Source organism: Jaculus jaculus, chromosome 4 (assembly GCF_020740685.1).
Source record: "Jaculus jaculus isolate mJacJac1 chromosome 4, mJacJac1.mat.Y.cur, whole genome shotgun sequence".
Taxonomy (NCBI): domain Eukaryota; kingdom Metazoa; phylum Chordata; class Mammalia; order Rodentia; family Dipodidae; genus Jaculus; species Jaculus jaculus.
In genome coordinates, this window is record NC_059105.1 from 171,129,022 (window position 1) to 171,146,587 (window position 17,566).

A 17,566-nucleotide genomic window follows, 5' to 3' on the forward strand; every position below is an offset into this window, starting at 1 on the left:
AATATGATTTTCACTTATCACAAAATCTTAGCAATTTAGAATTGATTTTTAATGGAAAGCTTTCATTGTACTGGTTTGGCAATAATATAATTTTATACTTAGAAAAATAGATATTAGGATTTTCTATTTAGGCAGCAGTATAACAATGAGGAACAAAAATATGACATAAAACATGAACTAAAGTAAGCATGGCTATTAGATAAATGGCTGTTTTTTCTTAAAAAATGCATTTTGGAATATAATGTAATAACCCAAAAATGAGTTCTTTCATTTATATATTTATTTATTTATCCATTTCCAAGCAGAGAAAAAAGAGAAAGAGAGAGAGAGAGAGAGAGAGAGAGAGAGAGAAAGGGAGAGAGAGGATGGGTACGCCAGAGACTCAGCCACTGCAAACAGACTCCAGATGCATGCACCACTTTGTGAATCTGGCATTACCTGGGTACTAGGGAACTGAACTCAGGTCATTAGGTTTTGCAGGCAAGCACTTTAACTACTAAGCCATCCTCCAGCTCCATTGATGAATTCTTATTGTTGAAGTTATAACACATTTCCATAGCTTAGGAATTTTGTACAGCATTTAAAATATTCTATTTTCATTTATTTAATTGAGACAGAGAGAAAAAGCAGGCAGTGAGAGAGAGAGAGAGAGAGAGAGAGAGAGAGAGAGAGAGAGAGAGAGAAAATGGGTGCACCAGGGCTTTGGACCACTTACAAACAAACTCCAGGCATGTGTGCCCCTTTGTGCATCTGGCTTATGTGTGTCCTGGGGAACCGAACCTGGGTCCTTTGGCTTTGTAGACCTTAAACACTAAGCCATTTCTCCAGCCCTCATACAGCATTAAAAATATCTTCTAATCTTAGAAGTTATTATCTAAGTTAGTTTCAATGGATTAACCTGAAGTTGTCAGAACTGCCTTCTGGTTAGAAGTTTCTGGCATTCCTTGCCCTTTGTAGCTGCAAGAGGCTACTTACTTCCTCATACTGCTGCTGCTTTTAGTAATGTTATCACCCCAGTCCCTGCCATCATTTTCAGCTTCCTTCTTTGACTTGGAATCAACTGCTTCATGTAGGGCCATATTCTCACAAACTATAGGGATTATTGTCATTACTCTCCATCTAACCATGGCAGGTATACATCTTTATACGCACTAACAATGAAAGTCTAATTATAAATGTATACATATTGGTTTGATATCTGTTGAAAACTATTTTAATATATTTAGCAACAAAAAGCTGTTGGTACTGGCATATGCCATTTGGATAAGGAAAGTGTGAAATCTTTTCTTCATAGTCCTTCATAAAGATGAACTGAAAACTAACCTAAAGAAATAGAACTCTTCAAGCAGACTTTACTACTTCAAAATTATGTCAATACAACCATGGTTGACTTTAAACTAGACCAACATAACAGCTTCTGAACTTGCTTCTGGTTATTGATTTCTTAGCTTATTTACTAATATTCTACTCACAAGTTCAACCTCCCATTCCAAAATTGGATAATAATTTCAAAGCCAGAAAGAATCAGGTGAGATTCCTATCACAACTTGTTAATGTTTTGACACAACTGTCTATTCTGAAGTCAAAGACTGGAAAGGGCATACCCTTGAAGCTTCATTCTGATGTCACAGTTGATCCGAATGAATATTCATGTTTTCTAGTGTTTGAGATGCTGTCATGGCCCCATCAGTTATTAAGCATTATCAACATGAGGTCTGTTTTGATGATTCTTGTTTTATTATTCCAAGCTACTGCAGTAATCTAGACATCAGCATCAAAGCTCTATCTCCTAACTGATGGTGACTTATTATTTTAATAGCATTTAAAAATAACATACAATTTATTTAAAAATAAGATTTTATATGAAAGATCTAAAAAAACAAGCATACTTTCATATCGAATAACAGTATTTTATATGGAAATGTCACAGTGAAACACATGTATAATGATAATGCATATTTATGAAAAAGCAATGTATAACATAAACATTTAAAAGATGCCTGTGAATAGAGTATTCATAATATCAGAATAATCATATATATTAATTCCAATAATATTTGAATAAATTTTGTCATTTCAATATACTTAGATTTCAAACTGATATATCAATCATATATTTTAATATATTGATTCAGGATGATTTATCTACTATATTACTAAACATAGTGTGAAAATGCTGAAAAGTACAACTAATTAGTGTTACCCTATCTTCTCAACAATGATAGATTCATGTAAACAAAAATCTTCTACACAAAATAGTCCAAACAGACAAAATATATAAAGTAATCAAGGAATATTCCTCACAGAAGAGTGAAACAAATGATCTCAACAGTTTAACAAGAAGGAGATCACAATAACCAAAACTAGATCGATCAGGCTCAAAAAAGTACAAATCCCAAGAAACCACCAAACCCCATAAATCATCCCAGTATTTCAGGGATTAAATTGAATTCAGTAATAACCTTAAATATTAATGGTCTTAACTCCCTCATCAAAAGATGCAAGTTTACAAGATGAAACAGAAAAATGGACCCTTCTGTCTGCTGTTTTCAAGAAAACCCTCCTCATCACTAAAGACAGGTACTTCCTCAGGGTGAAAGGATGGAAATGATATTCCAAGAAAATGGAAATAAACAAGTGGGTGTGGCTATATTAATATCTGATAAAATAAACTTCAAACTAAAAGAAATCAAAAAGGACAAAGAAGGTCACTTCTTACTCATCAAGGGAAAGATTCATCAAGAGGACCTCACAATCATAAACCCATATTATCCAAACACAGGAGCACCTCAGTTTATAAAACAAAACCAACTTGACAGCAAAATAGAAATAAACCCCAGCACCGTCATAGCTAAAGACTTTAATACTGCACTACCATCAATAGATAGATCATCCAAACAGTAGAACAACAGGGAGATAATAGAGCTCAACAACACCGTAAATCATCTAGTGCTAAGAGACATCTACAGAACATTCCATCCCAAGTCTACAGAATGCACATTTTCCTCAGGAATTCACAGAACCATCTCCAAACTATGTCACACATTAGGCCATAACATATGCCTCTATAAATTCAGGGAAATTTATATAGCTTCCTGGATCCTAGCAGATCATAATGATTTAAAGCTAGAAATTAACAACAAGAGACACATCAAGACCAAGACTGAACAACACACTTTTCAATAATGAATGGCTTGTGGAAGAAATCAAAGCAGAAATTGTAAAATTTCTCAAATTGAACAATGAAAACACAATATACCAAAACTTATGGGACACAACGAAGGCAATCCAAAGCAGAAAATTCACAGTAATAAATGCCTTCATAACAAAGACAGAGAGATCTCCAATTAATAACCTAACCATCCACCTAAAGGCATTGGGCAAACAAGAACAATACAACACTAAGAGCTATAGATGGAAAGAAATAATCAAGATAAAAGCAGAAATTAATGAAAGTTTAAAAACCAAGAAAACAAGAAAATTGAGGAAATAAAAAGCTGGTTCAAACCCCTAACCAATTTGATCAAGAAAAAAAAAAACAAAAGAGAGAAGGCTCAAATTAACAAAATCAGAAATGAAAAGGGAGAGGTCACGGCAGGCATCAATGAAATTGGAAGAATCATCAGGACATATTTCTAAAGCATTTACTCCACAAAATTGGATAAATTGGATTTAATGAAGGAATTCCTAGTCACATACCACCTGCCAAACTAAATTAAGAGCAGACTAAACCTCCTAAACAAACCTATCACATCCAGATGGAAAATTTAATCAAAGACATCCACAAAATGAAAAGCCCAGGATCAGGTGTCTTCTCAGCTGAATTCTATCAAATCTTCATTTAATAACTGAAACCAGTTTTTCCCAAATTGTTTCACATAATTAGGGAACAGGGAAAGCTCCCCAATTCCTTTTAAGAAGATATAATCACCTTAACACCAAAACCAGAGACAAGAAAAGAAAATGATAGGCCTATATCCCTGATGAACTTAGATGCAAAGATCCTGAGTAAAATACTCACAAACTAAATTCAACAACACATCAAATCATTGTTCCCCTTTCTCCAGCAGACTTCATATTAGGGCTGCAGGAAGGGTTCTACATATGGAAATAAGTCAAGGTAATACACTTCATGAGTAAACTTAATCACAGGAAATGCATGATTATTTTAATAGATGCAGAGAAAGCCTTCAACAAAATACAATATCACTTTTTGACCAAAACACTGGAGAGGAGGGATTATATCTCAATACAATAAAGGTTATATATAAAGCACTGAAATCCCTGATAATACGTAATAAGGAAAGAATCAATGAATTCCTACTGAGATCAGAAACAAGACAGTGGTGCCAACTCTCACCACTTCCCTTTGATACTGTACTAGAAACCATAGCCCAAGCACTGAGACAGGAGAAAATAGAAAAGGAAGACAAGTTGGAAAGGAAAATGTCAATTTAGACCTACTTGTAGACTATATGACCCTACACATAAGTGAGCTGAAAGTTTCCACCTCAAGACATCCAAAGGTGATTAATTTATTCAGCAAAGTGTAGTATACAAAATCAACATACAAAAATCAATAGGCTTTCTATATGCCAAAGAAAAATACACAGAGAAAGGAATCAGAGAAGCTGTCCTATTTTCAATAGCCACAGACAAATTGAATACCTTGGAATAACACTAACCAGGGACATGAAATATCTACAAAATGAAAGCATAAAAACCCTCAAAAAAGAAATGTGGAAGTATATGAGAAGATGGAAACACCCCCTGTGCTCCTAGATACATAGAATTAATATTGCGAAAATGGCAATTCTAACAAAAGCAATATAGAGATTTAATGCAATACCAATAAAAATCCCAGCATCATTCTTCATAGAGATAAAAATGATCTTGAAACTCATGGGGAGTATTTTGTTTTGCCAGCTATACCAATGACAGAGGCCTAATAACTTGAACCTACATAGAGCTCAATCGACAAAACATTAGAAAGACAAACAGCCTACTCCATAAAGGGCATAGAGACTGAATAGGAAATTTTCACAGGAAGAAATACAAATGGCTGACACACAATTAAGGAAATGACCCTTAGCCATCAGTGAAATACAAATTTAAACAACTATAAGATTCGATCATATTGTAGTCAGGGTGACAATCATTAAAAGAAAATCAAATGACAATCAATTTTGGTGAGGATGTGTGTAAAAAGGAACTCTCATTTACTGTCGGTGGGAATGCACCCTTTTACAAGCAGCATGCAAATCAATATATATTCCTGGAAAAGATGAAAATTGAGCTACCAGATGACCCAGTCATTCCTTTATTGGGCATCTCCCCTAAAAATTCCCCTCTTCATTATAGAGAGATTTGCTCATCCATGTTTATAGCTGCTCAATTTGTAACAGCTAAGGATTGGAATCAACCTAAGAGCCCAAGTTCAGGCCAATAGATAATGTTGTTGTGGTATATTTATACAATGTAATTATACACAACAGTGAGATATGATAAAATGTAATTTATAGGAAAATAGACTTGGAACAGATCATACTCAGCAAACACACACAATCACAGAAAGACAAATGCCACACATTGTCATACATCTGTGGTTGCTAACCTGGACCAGCTTGAAGTGCTGGCACACCTGACAGGCAACTTGAGGCCCACACAGTAGGGATGGAAGTGCTTGGGGGAGTGGAAGGGCAGGTTGGAAAAAATAAACGTGAAACTAAATCTAAAGTCAACATGTATCATAGAAACTTTCTCCTCAAAGATAGATTAACTCCCAGAACCAGAAATTAGTGCTACCCACCTTGAGCTGTTGATCAGTGACCTACAAGTTCCTCAAAACAAGACAAGCTTCTGTGAAAGCACTTGATTGCCCACCTCAGGTAAAAGTTAAGACCTTTGAGAAAGACATCATATGCTACCAATACAGAACACCGAGTGACCCAGCTGGTATTCGGGAGAGAGCCAGTCCCCAGATGGCTGGCCATCTAGTATCGGAAAGCCCTACATGAGGTCCTGGGGAAAAGTGACCAACAGCAGTTTGAGCAACCAGACTGAGAAGATGTACCCTTCAATGAAGTGCTAGCACACTGCCTTGGAGGGCAACCAGTGGCTTTCTGGTTGGCAAAGAGATCTGCTTACTGGCAAGGAACCCATATTTGGAACCAGCAACCAGGTAAAAATGCTACGGTAACAAAGATCTCTAATGAGGAGGCTTCACTAGCCTTTGGCTAAAAGAGGGCTACATCCATCCTAATCTTTCTAAATTAATAATGCTGTTCCCGTTTAACCTTTGCCAACATCATTCTCCATGGGAGAATCTGTTTTTCTTCTTCAGAAGATAGCAAGACCCAAGGAGATAAGCTACCCCACTTACCTCAGCAAAGGCCCAGCCTAAAAGACAGAGGAAGTGGGGAGAAGAGCAAGAGCTGTTTCCATGGTGAGCCCAACGATCTGCACCAGGGAGAAGGAGACAGACCCTGGGGATAATAACCCATAGGAAAGCAGAGATCCAGAAGCTTCTGAGAGCTTATCACTGAAGTAGACTTACAACACACAAAACACTGCTCAGGGATTTTTGCAGAACAGGGGGAAGAAAGAGTGTTTGGAACACCATAACCAGAGGCATTGTCTCCTTCCCCCCAAACTGACTGCTGTTCTCACAGATCATAACCCAAAACCCCATGGGGAATAGGAGCAACCCCACCACGGGGGCAGGAAGAACAGAAAAGATGGTACCAACATATGATGTGTCCATACAAAGTATGTTTTTAATTAAAAAAAACAGTGGCTGTTAAAATATTAGTAAGTGAAAAGCTTTATACTTTTGTAGCATGAAAACTAAAATAGATAACATTGAGGAATTTGTGTTGTAGCATACTAAAAGTGCCTTCAGCCTACGTTATAAAGAAGGAAATGTCACTGAAGAAATGGATCAAAACCAGGAAGACAAGATTGCTCATTTGAAAAACAGAGTGCATTTCAGAGACCAGTAGAATATATTGCAAGTCTGCAACCAAGTTCTAATCATTCATCATTGTAAGAAAACTTAGAGGCTGAGGAAACTGATGCTCAAAATGGCTGATAGTAAAGTCCCTTGTGATTTCAGAGGGTAAGAATAGTGCTTGTTGCCAGTAGGAAAACTACGAGCATCCTAACTCAGGAAAAACTGAAGAGGGCAAGGAGAAGCGTAATGCCTCAGAGGAAGAGAACAATCAGACAAAGTGAGCACCACTACCAAAACTTAATGTTAGCAGAGAAAGGAACAGTCTATCACCAGAAACACAATTTCTTCCAGGAATGAAATTATAAGGCTGTAAGGGGATGTAAAACAAAAAATAAAATGTCAAGCATAATATGCCATATAAAATAAAAACTGTTAGGTCATGCAGGATCACAGAAAATAGATCCATCAAACCAGAATGGTGGAGTCAGGAGACCAAAATAAATAAATAAATAAGGTTGTTATTACAAATATATTCAATATGTTGAAAGTTAAGTAGACTTATGAGAGGTATAAAAAGAACTGCATGAAATGTCTGTGAAGTAAATAACAAAACATGAGATAAAATGTATACTAATAGTGAATAATGTGCAATAGAGTAAGACATATTAAAATAAACTTGAATTTATAAGAATAGTAATTTTGCTAAAAGGAATCCATTATATAAGACAAAATAACTAGTAGAATAAGTTAAGAGAAAATTTAAAATAACATGATTTACATATAATTAGAGTTCTCAAAGTTGAGATGGTACAGAAGAGAAAAAATATAGCAATAATGGCAAATGGTTATAAATCTTATAAAACTCATAAACTTAAAAGGGAAGAAACTAAATATAGTTTAAATAAAAGACAGATGAAGAAAATTACACCAAGATTATAACATAATCAAATTGCTTGAAACAGATGAGAAAAGTACCTTTTGATTGGTTAAAGAAAAAAAATCCTGTAACCTACCTTGATAGAAAGCAGAAGAGAGTAGAATATCTTTAAAGTTCTTGAGGTTAAAAAAAAAAAAAAAAAAAAAAAAAACTTCCAAAAAGGATTTTTAACAAAAAATTATTTTACTTGTTTTGGGTTTTCAAGGTAAGGCCTCACTGTAGCCCAGGTTGATCTAGAATTCACTATGTAGTCTCAGGGTGGCCTCAAACTCACAGTGATCCTCCTACCTCTGCCTCTTGAGTGCTGGGATTAAAGGTGTGTGCCATCAAGTCCAGCTCAAGGAGGAAATTTTTATCATGAAAATACCATCATTAAAAAGAGTCAATGAAGGGGATGGAGTGATGACTCCACAGTTAAAGGCATTTGCTTAGAAAGCCTGACACACCATGTACAATCCCTATTACCCACATAAACCTGACGCACAACGTGATACATGAATCTGGAGTTCATTTGCAGTGTCTGGAGGCCCTGGCATACCCATTTTTTTTTTTTTTGGTCTCTCTCTTTTCTTGTTCTCTCTATATACCTCTCCCTGCTTACAAATAAATAAATAAAATATTTAAAAGTGTAATTGAAGCTATGCAAACTATTCAGAAAATAAAAGAAGGAGGGCATAGTGGAGCACGCCTTTAATCCTAGCACTTGGGAGGCAGAGGTAGGAGGAGTGCCATGAGTTAAAGGCCACCCTGAGACTACATAGTGAAATCCAGGTTATCCTGAGCTAGGGTAAGACCCTACCTCAGAAAACAAAAACAACAACAACAACAACAAAAATGATGAAAGAAATGTTAGCCTTCAGACCTACACAGCAAAGGAAATTTAAAGAATAGTCACACTCAGCAGTAAGAAAATAATACAAGAAAGAAAACTGGGTTTACATAAAATAATGATGAAGAGAATATAGGGAGTTTCTATAAGTGAATACTTAGGATGTATTAAGTGGGTACACATGCATGCAGACACACACACACACACACACACACACACACACACACACATAAAGCTTGTCCAAATATTCAAGTCATCTAGAGATGAGAAGACAAAAAAACATGAAAAGATTGGAAAATGAAAAACAAAACCTTCCAGGTTTCACCTCTAACATGTAAATATTATATTATGTACCTTAATTAAAACAGGTATTTATAGAGTGAATAAAATAAAAATGGGTCACAACTATATACCATATACAAAAAAATTCAAAAGCATAGTAACTTAGATAGTATCAAAGTAAGAAGAAGAAAAATTATATATTTTGACAAAGTTAAATAAAGCCAAACAGGAAGAGCTATACTAATATCAATGTGGGACACTTACAGCAAAGTAATTAGTAAAGATGGAGTGCCATTAAAATGATTTCATTCCACCCAACAGCAAAAAAAAAAAAAAAAAAAAAAAAAAAAAAAAAAATTTAAAAATAGCAATCTAAAGTGTGTAGCTGTTTCAGTTTGGATCTTCAATGTTTCCCATGTCCATACGTTCATGTGTGAAAGGTTTGGTCACCAGCCTCTGGTTGACTGTGAAGTGATGAAACCTCTATGAAGTGCAACCTAGAAGAAAACCGTTGATCACCAGGGCATGGTTCTGATGAGGTTGTTACTTGGAGACTGTCTTCTTCTCTTTTGACTCTCAGCTCCAATGAAATGGGATGATGTGCTCTATCAGGTGATCTAACCATGATCGACTCTGCTAACACAGCATTAAACCATGGCCTGACATCTCTGCAAGGGTGAGACAGTAATTTCCTCCTAATTTCACAGTACTCCTAAAACAAAAATTTCACAATATTTCAACAGCAGCTCATAGAACTATCAGAGAAAAGCTAAATACAACTCATAATTGGAGATTTTAACATCCATCTCTCAATAATTGATAAAACAAGTAGCGAGAGTATTAGTTAGAATATAAAAATTCAAACTAGCACTAACAAGTAGCACTTGACCCCATAAAGTCCACATTCTTTATTATGGTCACAGATCACATGCCAAGATGGGCATGTTCCAGATGAAAAAGAAGTATCAACAAATTTGGAAGTCCTCAGTCCATACTAATCATAACCCAACCCCTATTAGAGTCAAGGTATGATCAGTAAGAGAAAATACTGGAAAGTGTCCAAGGACTCAAATACTAAACATACTCACAGATAATACTGATGAAGACTCAGTTTTTTTTTTTTTAATTTAATTTATTAGTTTTCTTTTCAGCAAATACAGGCAGTTTGGTAACATTGTTTAGGCTCATCCATGATCTACCCCCTCCCATTGGACCCTCCTTGTTGATGTAAATGGGTCGTGCATTGTGGAGTAGCCCACAGTTATTGGTACGATAAATGTCTCTGCATATCATGACCCAACATGTGACTCTGACATTCTTTCCGCCCCCTCTTCTGCAAAATTTCCCTGAGCCATGTTGGGTTCATTTTTGGTCTGCTTTCAGTGCTGAGGTGTTGGGGGCCTCTGAGGCTCTGGCTCTCTGATTTGGTGGGAGTTGATTTTTCTCTGTGTTGGTCCTTCCCCTTTGTGCTGGTATCCGGTTCACAGGAAAACATCACCCTTGCTTGTTTCCCCAGCTGTCCTTAGTTTCAGTCTGGCCCCTTTTGGGGTATGTTGGGGCAGCTCTCAGGATCTGCATCTATCTGAAAAAGAGAAGCAGATTCTCCAACGGAGAGTAAGTTAGCACCCGGACAACATGACAGACTTCTGTCAGAGTACTTGATGACCCACCAAAGGCTGGTGGTAAGACCCTATTGCTGAAGACTCCATATGCAGCTGACACGTAAAATGGAATGGCATGGCTGGAAGCCAGGAGAGAGTCAGTCCCCAGACAGTCAGCGTGTCTAGTGCCAGAAGGTGCTACATGGGCGACTGGGGGAAATGACCAATATCTGTCCAAGCAACTCATTGTTTAACCTAATTAGCAACAAATAACCTGATGTGATGCCCACACAAGTGCAATAGTGGCACACAGCCATGGTGGGGAACCAACTGCTCTTGATTTGGCTAACTGATCCCCTCAGTGGTATGAGACCCATAGCTGGAGCTGGGAAACAAGTCAGAACCATACCCAAACATAAGCCCACTCTCCAATATCAAGCTACCATCAATCATGGGGTACAAGAGGGCCTACACCTATCAAACTCTCTATCAAAAAAGTAATTGTTAAGACTCAGTTTTTTTTTAAAATTATGTTTTCTGGACAAATAAAATCAAAATATCGAAACTAATCATAGAAAATAAGAGGAAACCCAACTATATATAAAGTTAAACTACACCATCTTGGTGTAATGTATAGATCAAAAAATTAAGGACATCCAGAAAGGTTCCTGACTACATGAAAATGAACACCCAGTGTGTGTAAAATTTTGTGATGTCACCCAAGTCATACACAGGGCATAATTTAAAGTACTAAAATTTATATTACCAAAGAAAAGGCATGACAAATACCATCTTCACTCTCTCCCTGGACCAAAAGCAATGAAATATGAATTAATAGAAAATGTTTTAAAATAGTAAAAATTGAATAATAAGCATATAAAATAGATAAATTAATACTTGAGACATGTTGACTTAACTTGTATACATTTATAAGGTAAAGTGATTACATAGTGTTTAAATTATGTTGTTTATTTTTATCTAAATATATATAATTTTATACTGAAAATTTTAAGTTCTCTAAGCTGGTTGGAAAGTAGTTTGCCCTTATCTTTTTGCTCCTATCTGAATACAGTTTAGCATTTTGGTGATTTGAACTTCAGACTTTGACTTCTCTCTTCTAACTTTTCAAGTCCCATGTGGCATAGTTAGTACAAGATTATTTTCATGTAAATTGACAATGTGTTGTTTAATGTATCCCCCTATGTCAATATCTTACCATAACTTTCTCCATCTTCCACATCTACAGGTAAAGTTTAACATTGCATTGTATGTGATAAAGAAGACTTCATTACTTGACTCTCTTAACCAAACTCTGCTAAACTTACACATTTCTGTAACGTTACCACCATTTTCAGCTTTCATAGAATTGATGTCAGGACCATGTTCTACATGAGCTTGTATATTAAAAGTTAATATAACTGTATTTATCACTGTGGTGGTTTTATTCAGGCATCCCCCATAAACGTAGGTGTTCTGAATGCTAGATTCCCAGCTGATTGACATTTGGGGACTAATGCCTCCGTCAGGACTAATATTGTTGGGTATAGGCTTATGGGTATTATAACCAGTTTCTCCTTGCCAGTGTTTGGCACACTCTCCTGTTGCTGTTGTCTATCTGATGTTGCCCAGGACGTGATGTCCCCCTCTGCTCATGCCATTGTCTGCTCCTGCCCTCATGGAGCTTCCCTCTAGCATGTAAGACAAAATAAACGACCTTTTTTTTTTTCCTGCACAAGCTGCTCTTGGTCAGGTGTTTTCTGCCAGCAATATGAACCTGAATACATCAGGAAAATTGATACTGAGAGTGGTGTCATTGCTTTTAGACACCTAAGTGTGTGGCTTTTGGCCCTTTGGAGCTGATTTTTGAATGGAATATGTAAGTATTTGTAACCTTGGCCTAAAAGATGCCTTACTATGCTGTCAGTATAGCTTGATGGACCATTCTGGTCAGAGCTGAAAGACCTGAATTCAGTAATAATTATGGACTGTTAAATTTGGCTTATGAGGGTGAGAAAGAGCTTTTCTGGGATTGGACTAGAAGCAGTTTGTGTGAAAGGCTTGTTGTTATGCCTGTGTCCTAAGAATTTGTGCAGGGTTGCATTGTAGAAACATACCATTGTGTGCAGAAGGATATCACACAGAAAAAAATGAAATCTTTGGGCTGTAACTGCTGCCTGTTCAGCTGTAAGTACATGAGAGATTACAACCATTGAGATTGGGCCAGTTGCCCTGCATTAGGCAACAGACAGAATGCAGAAGGGGCCTGAATGCTCAAGGAGTGTCCTATTCTTCAAAGTCTGCTTTATTACTGCCTGGATTAACAAACTGGCACTCCACCTGATATTATGGAGCATGAGAAATGCAGGAAAGGGAGGGCCACTGAATTTGCAGCATGGTCTTGTCTATTGAAAACAGCCATGGGAAGTGTGAAGCAGGTTGGCTGGATGCCTGCATGGAGACCTGATAGAGCTGGGAGGATGAACATAGATTGCAGTGGAGACCCAGTGGAGATGCTGGGACCATGACATGGCTGCCAAGGAGAGCTCCTGATCTGATATTTTCCAGGACTGTGAGTAGCCTAGCTGGAGGGGCAGAATTGGACCTCCAGAGACTTGTTGCAGGTTTAGAATTTTGGACTTAGATATTTGTAACTGACTAGAGTTGTGCATCTTGGAGCTACAGAGTTTGATGTTTACCCTGGTTGTTTTAAATCTTGTATTTGTTGAATATTTCTTTGCTCTTCCCAATGCCATCTTTTACAGTGTGAGTGTTTACTCTGTGGTATGATGTGTTTTTGTTTGTTTGTTTTTTATATTATTGCACAATGAAAAGATCTTGGACTATGGAATGTTTGAACATCATTAGTATTGATAAAATACTATGGAGACTTTTAAAGTTGAACTGAATGCATTATCATTTACATCATGGTTGATTATCAGTTTGTGGGGGCCAGGGGAGGAATGTGGTGGTTTTAGTCAATTGTTCCCCCATAAACTTAGGTGTTCTGAATTCTAGGTTCCCAGCTGATGCAGGTTTATGGATCAACACCTTCTGGAGGCCTTGTATTGTTGGGAGAAGGCTTATGGGTATTATAGCCAATGTTTGGCACTCTCTTCTGTTGCCATTGTCCATCTGATGTTGGTGATGTCCACCTTTCGCTCATGCCATTGTTTCCCACTGCCATCATGGAGCTTTCCCTTGAGTCTATCAGCCAACCCTCTTTGGGTTTCCTTTGTAACCTTTATTTTTTAAACCTGGCATTTAATCCAGCAAAATATTCAATACGCTTATCTCATCAAGGTAAATAACTTTTTGGGTTTTTTTTTTTTTGGTTGTTTTATTTAAGATAAAGGTGAGGCTGTTTGTTATTTTAAGTTGCATATTTGAAGTCATTGTGGTCTTAACAAATGGGAAAAAAATAATTATTGTTGTGACTCACAGAACAGGCATGAAGTGTCAGAGAGCTTTGAGAGGACTCCTTGTATGTTACAGTCAGGATACACGCACAGCACGTGTTGATAACAATTATAACACTATAAATCATTTCTGACAGCAGATAACTGTAGCCTACATATCATGTGAAGAATTTTAATGATGGGCTGGAGAGATGGCTTAGTTTTTAAGGCCCTTTCCTGCAAAACCAAAGAATTCAGTTTCAATTCCTTAGGAACCCTGTAAGCCAGATGCACAAGGGGGCACATGCATCTGGAGTATGTTTGTAAGTGGCTTGAGGCTCTGGTGTGCCCATTTTCTCTCTTTCATTTATTTTTAAATTACTTGGCCATTATCTTATCAAATATCCACTATATACCTCATTTCATTTTTGTTTTATTATCTTTCAGGAATTCAAATTACATAGATATTCTTCCAAACTTCTTTGATATTATTAAAATATTTTGTTTCATTCGAGCTTGGTGGTGCATGCCTTTAATCTCAGCACTTGGGAGGCAGAGATAGGAGGAAAGCCATGAGTTCGAGGCTACCCTGAGAAGACAGAGTGAATTCCAGATCAGCCTTGGCTAGAGTGAGACCCTACCTCAAAAACAAACAAACAAACAAACAAACGAACAGGAAAAGAATGTTTCCATAGAAATTTCTGAGGCTGTGATGTTTAAACAGATTATGGATCCTGAAACTACAACTAGTTTGGATGAACAAAGATTCTTAACACCATAAATGTAGATTTCACTTAATGAGACATGTTCCTTGCAATGCCATGCTACATGCCTTACCAGTTCTTCCCAAGATACATTACTTACAAGAAAATGCTTGTTGTCAAGATGACTACAGGAATTAATGGACACATTTCCTGAACATACAGATGGCTTACTAGAAAAGGAGCCTTAAAAGGGAGCAAAAGTAAGCATATTTCAAACAATTGGGTTGGGCCCACACCAGGAAGTAAAACAGAATATGTAACTTTCAGAATTAACAATAGAGTTTGGTGGGCTCAATGCAAAACACTGTTTAGATAGATAAACCTTTACCATATAAAGAGGCATACATTAATGGAGTAAGGATAATCTGGAAAGATGGAAAAACAGTTAAATATCAAAATCTTCCTTTTATGGAGAGACTTGCAAGGTCAGAACAAAACTGCAAAATGAAGCAACAATGAAAGGTCATAGAGAGACAATTAAATCAGTGCTGGATTAGAAATAGAGAAATGTACTGGTATTTAGTCCACAAGGTAATATTATGTAGAGGGTGGCTGACACAGCCCTTTCTGAGGTCAAAAATGTCTATATCACCTTATAGCTTGCAAAAAATAATGTATCACGAAAGTATAAAGAAGCAGAGCTTTGCTCTGTGTCCAGTACACTTCACCTGAACTACTCGTCCAAATCGTTTTCTCATAATGCCAACTCCACACGCCCTCTCACGTTCGACAACTCGCTGGGGCCAGAACTTGTCAATCTTAGATCATTTTTGTATGAATATCTTCAAGTTCATTATTTGAATGAGAGATACACAGTCTGTTATTGGGCCCACCAAAGTATATTTTTATTTCATAGACATAGTAAATATTATATATATATATATATATATATATATATATATATATATATATATACATATATATATATATATATACACACATATATATATATATTTCTTAATTTCATTATATTTATTTTTAATTACATATTGATATAATTGTACATTTGTGGGGTATAAGCTGTACTATAACTCGTGAATATGGTGTGGAATAATTAAACCAAATTAGTTCAGCTGTCCATCACTTGAAATACTTAACACTTTTGTATAAGCACATTTGAATTTTTAAAAATTTTTTGTTTATTTTTATTTATTTAGTTAGTTAGTTGAGAGTGACAGACAGAGAGAGAAAGAGGCAGATAGAGAGAGAGAATGGACATGCCAGGGCCTCCAGCCACTGCAAACGAACTCCAGACACATGCGCCCCCTTGTGCATCTGGCGAACGTGGATCCTGGGGAATCAAGCCTTGAACCAGGGTCCTTAGGCTTCACAGGGAAGTGCTTAACCACTAGGCAATCTCTCCAGCCACACATTTGAATTTTTACTCAGCAATTTTGACATGTTTAATAGTCAGCTGTTATTTGGATTCATTGTTCTGTGTAATAGCTGTTTCAATGATTCATTAGATCTATTATTAAATCTTATCTTTTTATTGTTTTTTAAGTTTAAACTTTGTATGGATACAACAAGTGTGGCACCATCATTCCCCTCCTCCCTGACCCCACACCACTGAGGGTCCCCCTTAGTAGGATCCTGGTGTTCATAGTGGAGTTGTGGTTTATGAGTTGTTAGTGCAGCAGTCATTAGGTGGTGAGGGGGTGGGGAAACCTGTCTCTTCTCTCCCATCCTGTGGCTCTTACATCCATTCTGACCCCTTTTCCACAAACTTTCCTGGAAGTGGTGGGAGGGCTTCAAGTCTGCTTTAGTGCTTAGTTCTCAGCAGCTTCTGGATTTCTGCCTTTGTGCGTTCTGAGTCTCCTCAGTGTCTGTCTCTATCATCCTGGCGCAGGTTGTCAGGCTCGCCATGGAAGCAGCGCCCTTGCTCATCTCACCACTTCTCTGTGGGTGGTTCACCTGGGCCCTGGCCACTGTACAAGGGGTGGTTCTTTTCCTGTCAGAGAGTCAACTCTCTATTCCTGTCTTATTGGTAGATTAGGATTGTCCTTCATTCTCACTGCTTACTAACAAAAGGAAAACCAGATTTTCCAGTGGAGAGTTACATCAGCATAGGTTAAAGGAGAGACATTTCGAAGTGTGTAGCCTCACTTTTGGACAAAGGCTGGTGGGAGTTTCTCACTGGAGCCCATTATCTCCATAGGGTTCTGGCTTGGGTCCTACTTGCAGTGGGTTCAAAACCATCGCGTTCATACCACATCCATTCAGAGAGCCATCAGTTACCCACCAAGACTGTGTGCCACTATTTAAAATGTGTGTGTATCTTTTCAGCTTGGCCATTTTTATTTAGCAGTGTCTCCTGCTTGCTCATGACATTGTTGGCTATTTTCCCTAGCAGCTCATGTAACACTTTTTAGCAAAGTACAGACCAACTATCTGGGACCTATCTTCCTTTATCAATTATCTGGATCTCCCAATGTTTGCATCAGCTGTGTGCAGTGTCTTCAGCAGTAGGGCCTTAACTTTTTCCTCAGCTGAGTAATCAAGGGCTTTGACAGAAGTCTATCTTGACCATATTACTAATATACAGAATTTGCTTCAAATTTTTGCATAATTTCCATCTTAGCTGAAGTTCATATTTTCATGCATCCTCCCCATCATTTCTGTTGTATCTTATAATTTTAATTACTTATTTTAATGTTCCTTTCATATAGTGCATGTCCCTATGACCTCTAAATGCACTTGTTGCTGTTAATCTTAAACTTTTAATTTCTGAAACAATTTATGTGATATAATTTTCAAGTCAGAGTAGATACAAAGCAGAGACCGTGATAAACATTAGTTCTGCCTG